Below are 8474 nucleotides of genomic sequence, written 5' to 3' on the forward strand. Positions count from 1 at the left end.
TGTTCTTTAAAGAAACGATAAAAAATTCAAGAAACGATGATTGTTCTTTAAAGACTATCCCCTCTATAGTATAATTGACGTAACAATTTGTATCGTGCCATTTTCCAGAATGCATAACCAAAATAGCCAAAGAAGACATTTGTTGTAGAGATTAGAAACGGTATAATCATTAATAAAAAAACAAAAAGAAAAAAACAATTTACACGCATGTATAGATACTAATATACAAATAACAGACATATAGAAAAATTATACAACTACATACATATATACAATATTACAGATTACACAATTATATATACAGATTACAGACAAAAAAATATCAAATTAAAGCACACTTTTTTTATCGAATCTTATACGATTCATATATACATGGTAAGAATTTTATACATTTACTTACATTTATACAATATTATCAATTAAAGTAAATAAAAATCATATAACTTATATATACAATAAAATTAGATTTTTTTTTATCAAAATAAAGCACACCCTTGTTGTCGAATCATATACAGTTCATATATACAAATCATGTCATTCAATTTTTCGAACCAAAAATTAGAATAGATTTGTTAATATACAATTTCTCCAATCTCGTATAAAAAAATAATTCCGAACCATTAGAATGAACAAAAAATAGTTCGTTTTCCAAAATTTCAATTATATACTATACTAATCAATTGTATACTTTCTTCCCATTCAAAACATAAAGTTTTTTTTTTAAAGAAACCCTTACCTGGTGTTGAATATATTTTGGACGATTAGCTTGAATCATGGGATTATGTAAATTTTCGGTTACCGTATTTAGCGCTCAGGTATCCATTTATTAAAAAAAAAATCATTGTATAAATTATAAACTAAAAAAAAAAGGTTATATACAAAAGTAATACTTCATAGCAAACTAAACTATACCCATGAAATATAATTATATAAACTATACCTATAGAACGTTATTTCATTAAATCCGTTTGCCATATATAAATTTTTCCTCATCAATAATAGCCATTATTTGTGCAGTCATACTCAATGTTGCATTTATTGGTGACAAATGGACGGGTTGGGTCAAATTTGAACAGATCAAAAATGGGTCATATAAAATGAGTAATAATTCAATCCGCTCATATTTGATATAAAGAAAAATGAAATGGGTAACAAATTGGTTAAGTGAAATACAAGTTTACCTATATTTACTCATATTTTCATGAGTAAATGATACTTTACTTAAGAATTTAACTTGGAGAAAATATTTTAGTCTTTTTTTTGGATGAAAAATGTTGAAAATATTTGCATTTTAGGAGTAAAATATGCTTAATGCACTTTAAGCAATATCAATACAAATACATGATTTGGTTATTTTACACTATTATTTGTTATCCAACATAAAATTAAACAAATAAAATTATAATTATAATTAACAAAAGAAATGTACATTTAATATATATATATTTTGGAGGGCCAAAGACTTCACCCTTTCAATTTAGAGAAGAATAATTAGTTTTATAGAAGAACATAAAAATGAAGAGAAATTATAATATTTTTAGTGATATCATGAATTTTGAGTGAATAAATGTTGGAAGCTTAACCCATTTGGCTAATTCATATTTTACTCATAATTTTCCATACTTTACCCATATTTTATCCATATTTTTATGGGTTGAATATTGGTATCAACCAATATTTTACCCATATAAAAAATCACTCACTTGATCAATTAAAATGTAAATAAATTGAACGAATTACCAAAATATGGACTCATTTTGTCGGTACTATTTAATTTTATGGCAAGTCGTGCAAGACAAGCCAACTCATTCATGCAAGACAAACCATACAAACAAAAATTGTATTTCAACAAAATTTAATGAAAAAAATATTAAAATTGGTTGGATGACTTTCGATGAAATATCAATAGTCGAGAGACTTTGTAGGTAAAATATTTATATTTGTGTGACTTTGTAGGTAAACTATTCATAGTTGAGTGACTTTGAGATTATAAAAGAAAGTTGAGTGACTTTCTATGAAAAGAACTATTAGTTAACTAGCTTTTTGTGAGAAAAATCCACAATTTAGTGACTTTGAGATTATAAATAAAAGTCGAGTGACTTTCAACGAAAAGAAGTATTAATTGAGTAATCATAGGTAAGAGAGACTTAAACTATCTAAGTTGTAAAATGTGCAATTCATTGTCATCATTATGTACGTTTTTAAACACGAAATTCAAAGTCTTAACAACTTTGGGAAAGTAGGTCTTGGGTCTTTGTTTAATCTGTCTTTGCCTAATGAGTTAAGTGCGCCTTCACGTGGAGCCATGTGGGTTTTTTTTAGTAATAAAAATATCTTAAATGTTTTGTTCAAAATATTTCCTACAACTAATATTTTTTTTAGTCCAAAATGTTCAAATTAAAAATATTTTTTTCGAATTAATATATTATATGAGAAGGGATATTTTTGATCTATTAAATAATAATAAGGATATTTTTTAAACTATTAACGATAAAAATATTATTCAATTAAAAGTCCGTTTGAATTAACTTAAAAAAGTAACTTTTAAGTAAAAGAAAATAAAAAGTCAAACTTAAATTACTTTTAAGTCATTTTAAACTTATTTTAAGTTATTTTTAACATTATCAAACACTTTTTTAAAAATAGATTTAACCAACTTTTAAACAAATCCAAACATGCTTTAAAGGGCCCCTTATTTAGGTGGCAAATGCTTTTTGGAGCTTAATTTTTCATTTGTGTTTCTCCTCTCACTACATTTCTTTTGTTTATAGGAAAAAAAAAAAAAGTTGACTTGGAGGAGAAAAGTAATCTACCATTCAACTGAAGAGATCTTATATATAAGTACAACAACTAGTAGCTGAATTACTGCTTACCATTCAAATCAAATCAAATCTTGAGTTGTTTGCTGCTACTACTGCATTTTCAGGTTCTCTTATTTTACTCTTTGTATTAATATATATTATGATATTATGTTTTGTCTAGTATAGCTTTTATGTATCTCATGACAATGAGATGTTTAATTTCTGAAGAAACAAACAGTATATTTATAAAAAAAATTGGGGTAGGAAAAGAGGAAATCGGGAAGGGGATTATAAAGTTGGGTTAATTAAATGAGGTGAAAGTTCAACTAGCCAATCCATTTTTGGACTATTAGTAAAACTTCATTTACTTTCACACTCACTCGAGGAAAGTCTGAATCTATGAATCTTTTTTTTGCCTCTTACAACCATTTATTTACTATCAGTAAGGAAAGATATTTAAAAAATAGAATCAAGAGAAAACACTAGAACCTATTTAAGTAAGAGTAGATTCGCAACAATTAGGGTCTTGTTTGGACATGATTCGAAATTAGATTGATTTGAAGTTGAAGTTGAAGTTTTGTTTGTAACTCCAATTTGCATTTCTTAAGTTTGTATTTTTTCTTATATACATAAAACCCCCATAAGTTGTGAATTAAAACTATCAAAATTTCTCAAATGAGCAAAATAGTAGTAATAAATAAGATATCGAAATATCCTAAGGCGACACATTGATAAATAACATACCCAATGTTTCTTTTATAAATAAATGTTTGCGATTACAAACTTTCAAAGATCCACTAGTCAATATATAAATAGTAGTAACTAGTCATTCTTTAATATAATTCTTTCACACATATGGTATAAACAATCTCTTCACCGCCGATCATGAGTCTTTTGTTTTGATAAATTTAAAATGATGGGTCTTTTTTGCAAAATATAAAATTACGAGTCAAGTTCTACATTTTGAAATCTCCAGTGTTTTGATCTGCATACTAGCTAGTTATACTATACATAAATAAGTAATACAATAGTGAAAAATAAATATCACATACTTACTATCAGGCTGTGACCTTTCATTTTTTGTGAACCTTGAAGTTTATTGCTGCAGAGTCATGGCATCAGCATCGTTCCGTACTAAATATGCGTCAAATTTGGAGCAGTTATATGCTCAGTTAAAAGCTGAAGATAAGGAAAGGATCATCCTCACTGGGAAAGACGACGAAATTGAGAAGTTAACATGGATTGCAAAAAAGTCAAGTGGTCGTGCTATTGTAGAAGAAATGTTTGATTTCACAATATTGTGGGAGCTGTCCTTTCCAACTGGTGATATTGATGAAAGACTAGCTTGTAACTTGTCTTCTTTATCTCCTCCTGATGAGTGGGAGCTTGAAAATAACAAGAAGGATATTACAAAGGAGGAAAAAGAGATGAGGACGAAAAAGCTATTAGAGGATGAGATGATAAAAATACTCGAAAGCAAGAAGGTTCTCTTGATATTTGTAGACGGAGCAGGTAAAATGGATGAGCTGAGCATGAATATGGTATCTCATCGCATAAAAGAATTAAAGGCTGATCATGTACGAGAAATTCTTGTAACCACTGCACATGACAAAGTCGAAAACCAACTTCTTAAGGGAGTCATCAAAGTGGAACATGACCAAATCAATGACAATCATGAGTCACTTTCTTCATGGTGTAAACATATTGGAAACACAATCTATACAACTCTAGGTATGTGATATATATATACTTTTAATTCAGACTATCAACTGATAGGTTTTAATCACAAATTGAAGTACTTACTTTAGACATATTAATGATACAGGGTTACAGTCTAAGTTGCTGCTGGAAAGCATCTTAATTGACTTCTATTGCCCAAAAAACAAATTCCCTTTTCAGAGTGGAAGGGCACATTACAGTGAGTTGATCACTTACTGGATACTGGAAGGCTTTCTCGGTCCTTTCGATTGTTTTGAGAATGCTTACAAGAAGGGACACCATGTTCTTATGGCTCTTGCTCATCATGGCTTCATTGAAAAGCTACATGCAGGATATGTTAGGAAAAATGGGAAAAAGTTTATTTTGAGTACTGCTTATGATTGTTGTAGAATGGAGGAGACTGTTCGTCTAGGTCTGGGGAATGTTTTTAAAGGTGGTCTTGGGCGAATCGCACAAGCAGATGGGATCATGAGAACATTTGGTAAGTTTGAAAAAGAGAAAAAACCATCAACATTGTTGATTGATAGGAACTTTCTCAATGGGGAAGTCTCAGTTGATCTCTTTCAATCCATGGGGGAAATAGAAGCTCTAGCAATTTTCAACCCAACATCCAAACCCGAGCCAATATTATCCTTGGAGATGCAGAATCTTAGGCTTCTTGTGCTTAGAGGTTGTACTTTTTTAGGGGGCATTGAGAATTTCTTGAAACTAAGATCAACTGAAGCTGACAACATTTCATTCCAGAAACTATCTGTTCTTGAAATATCTGGTCCTAGCCCTTCATTAACAATTCCCGACAATCTTTTTGAACATATGCCTCATATTCAAAGTCTTAATTTGTCATCTCTTGAAGTTGCCTCACTGCCCTCATCCCTTTATCATCTCACTGAACTAGTTTGGCTCATTCTGAGAGACTGCTCCAGCCTAAAGCAAATAGGAAGTTTAAAAAGCATGACAAAACTTCAGGTTCTCGATCTTTCTGGTTCTACATCTCTAGAAAAGTTCCTTGATAAGAGTTTTGCACCCCAAAATAAAAGTGGTGTTGACCTAAAAAGGGAGCTCCAAATGCTTAATCTTTCAAACACCAAAATAAAATTGTTACCTGTGATCAATGAATTGGAAAACCTCACTTATCTCTTGTTACGTGATTGTAAATCACTAAGTAGGTTACGCAGGATTGGTTCACTAAAAAAGCTGAAAATTCTTGACTTGTCAGGTGCCATAAATTTTGTTGAATTTCATGATCAATCCCTAGAACAACTTGGTGCTCTCGAAGAAATAAATGTTTCACAAACTCAAATCGAGAAGCTTCCTTCAGATATCTGCAACATACGTCGTCTTTCTTTGAGGGGGTGCTCCAAGTTCAAAGAATTTCCACACCTTAAAAACCCCGATGCCCTTCAATTTCTTGACCTTTCAGCTACAAACCTCATTAGTGTGCCATCCATCTCCAATCTTAGTAATCTTAGAGAGCTGTTTCTTTCATGCTGCTGCTCCTTGGTGAACTTGGGAGACTTAAGTTCATTAAAAGATTTGCTGGTGCTTGATCTTTCAGGTTGTAAGGCTCTAACTAAATTGGTGGAGAACTCATTTGCAAACATGCATTGCCTTCAAAATCTGAACCTCTCTGAGACAAGCATTGAGTATCTTCCATCCCTGTCACATTTGAGTAACCTCCGTCGCCTTTTTCTACAGAAATGCACTAAATTGAAAAGATTTCCATCACTTGAATCCCTAACAAACCTGGAGGAGCTAAATCTTGCTGGTCTCAAGTGCCTAGGAAAAGTTGATTTCTTGAAGAATATGGTGAATCTTCACCTTCTTGATATTTCTGAGACTGGGGTTAAACATTTGCCATCCTTATCAAACCTCAAAAAGCTTAAGCATCTTTTTCTTAGAGGTTGTCAGCACCTTCTGAATCTGGAAGGAGTCACAACACTTGAAGTTTTAGATCTTTCTGGATCTCACATTGTAGACTTGCCCTCCTTTGAGGGATTTCACAATCTTCGTTGCCTTATCCTCAGAGATTGCCCAAACATAAAGGAGTTCAAGGATCTGGAGATATCTGAAGTCTTGAAGGCGCCAATTGAGAAACTTCCTTATAGTATCTCAAAGTTGAATTGTTTGAATCACCTTGAGCTACCAAAGATGAAGGATGGAAACAGAATATGCCACCCAGAGGAGCTTCTTCACCATCCCTGGAGGATCTCCAGCTGGCCACTTGACGAAGTTCCCAGCAGTTGCATGGTTGGCATATTTGTGGATAACTTTCAAGTTCTTCAACTCTTGAAGAACAATCCAACTATTGGCAAAAGTTTTCATTTCACAGTTCATCCCATTGAGGAAAAGACTGATATTGGAGGTAAGTATTTCTACCAAAATGAACTCTTTCATAGAGATACTTTCTTCCGAACCATAAAACTTTGTCAGTGCGAGGAGGGGAGAAAGTGCCAGTGCAGGAAGCTAGAGCGATCTCTGGAGATCCGTGGGTTCAGTGATTACCCCCGTGGTCTCGAGCGTTTAGCATCTCAAGCTGAATTTCTATTCTTGATTGATAACCAATTCATCAAAAGCTTATCTAGTTTGGGTGCTGAAAGCATAAGAATGACAAAATTCTGCTGGATAGAGGGATGCAGTGAAATGGAAAGCATTCTTAGTGGGGACGATAACAATCAGGGAAATTCAAAGGAGATTAGTATTGAAGTTGAACATAGGTTGGAGATTTTAAGGGTATCTCATGCTGTTTGTTTGAAAAACATATGTAGTAGTGGCAGTAACCTACAACGCCATGCATTAACATCTCTCAAATGTCTGTATCTGGAACATTGTCCGGAACTCACAAATTGTTCTCCATCTTATTACCTGGACCAATTACAAATTCTTCAAATCAAATTCTGCAACAAGTTCAGGATTCTGTTTGAAGATGAGAAAGAGCAACCTTTGTTGAAAAATTTGCAAAAGTTATGTTTGTGGGCACTACCAAATTTGGAGAGCGTTTCAGGTGACGTGCCATTATTTCAGACCTTGATTGTAGGAGAATGTCCAAAGCTTGGAATCGTTGAAAAACGTGAGATCCTTAAAATGAATGAGGATTCAGAAAAACGTGAGATTCAGAAAAACTTAAGGGAAATTGTTGCTGCTGCTGCATGCCAGAAAAAATGAATGAGGATGCCCAAGTAGCAGTCTGTAACACATCTCTAGACATTTTTGCGAGTTTCCTACCTTAATAAGTAAGAAAATTTGTATATCATAAACATTATGTTATAGACTTTTGGTTCATTTCAATATTATATTATAGCTCATATTGAAGTATACTCATGATTTGGAATTAGTTGAATTCCATTATGCCGTTGCTTCCCAAAAACAATAAGTTTAAGTTAAGTGCAGTGACAATGTACAAGTTATTTAAGAATTCGCAAGGAGACGGTGTTGTTACATCCTACGTTTACGGATAATTGCAAGGTAAAATTACACTTTTTAATTGAATGGACTTTATAATTAATCAAATCATTTTGCAACACTTTTTATTTGGATTTTGGACTAATATTTTGAATTTCTTATAGATGGTAAAATATAATCATATCAAATTATCCTTATTTAGAAGTGAGAATACTCTTGTACAACATGCATACAATTTTGTACATTAACTTTTGACTGCATTAATTAGTTGTACAACGTGCAAAAAGAATTGTACATTAATAGAAGGACTAACATTGCAATTATTATTATTACTCATTACCTAGAAGGACTAACATTGCAATTATTATTATTACTCATTACTCCTTATTAGAATTATTATTATTACTCATTTTGCTCCTTATTAGAGTTGACACTTTAAAGCACGAACACAGCACTACCATGTTGTACACAAAGCATTTCAAATTGTACTATAAAATTAATTGTGCCTCATTAATTGTACACGTGCCTTCTACATATACAACAACCCACATGAAG

The 8474-nt window shown here is 32.0% G+C and overlaps 2 protein-coding genes across 6 annotated transcripts in view; one reads left to right on the forward strand and one right to left on the reverse strand.

The window, feature by feature from the left end:
* LOC125864663 (condensin-1 complex subunit CAP-D2) overlaps positions 1-8474 on the reverse strand; it is a 28898-nt gene that overhangs the window by 19263 nt on the left and 1161 nt on the right. The gene's annotated exons all lie outside the window — the stretch shown is intronic.
* The window catches only part of LOC125864674 (AUGMIN subunit 1), a 23555-nt gene that overhangs the window by 8845 nt on the left and 6236 nt on the right, over positions 1-8474 (forward strand). The gene's annotated exons all lie outside the window — the stretch shown is intronic.

This window comes from Solanum stenotomum, chromosome 5 (genome assembly GCF_019186545.1).
Source record: "Solanum stenotomum isolate F172 chromosome 5, ASM1918654v1, whole genome shotgun sequence".
NCBI lineage: Eukaryota > Viridiplantae > Streptophyta > Magnoliopsida > Solanales > Solanaceae > Solanum > Solanum stenotomum.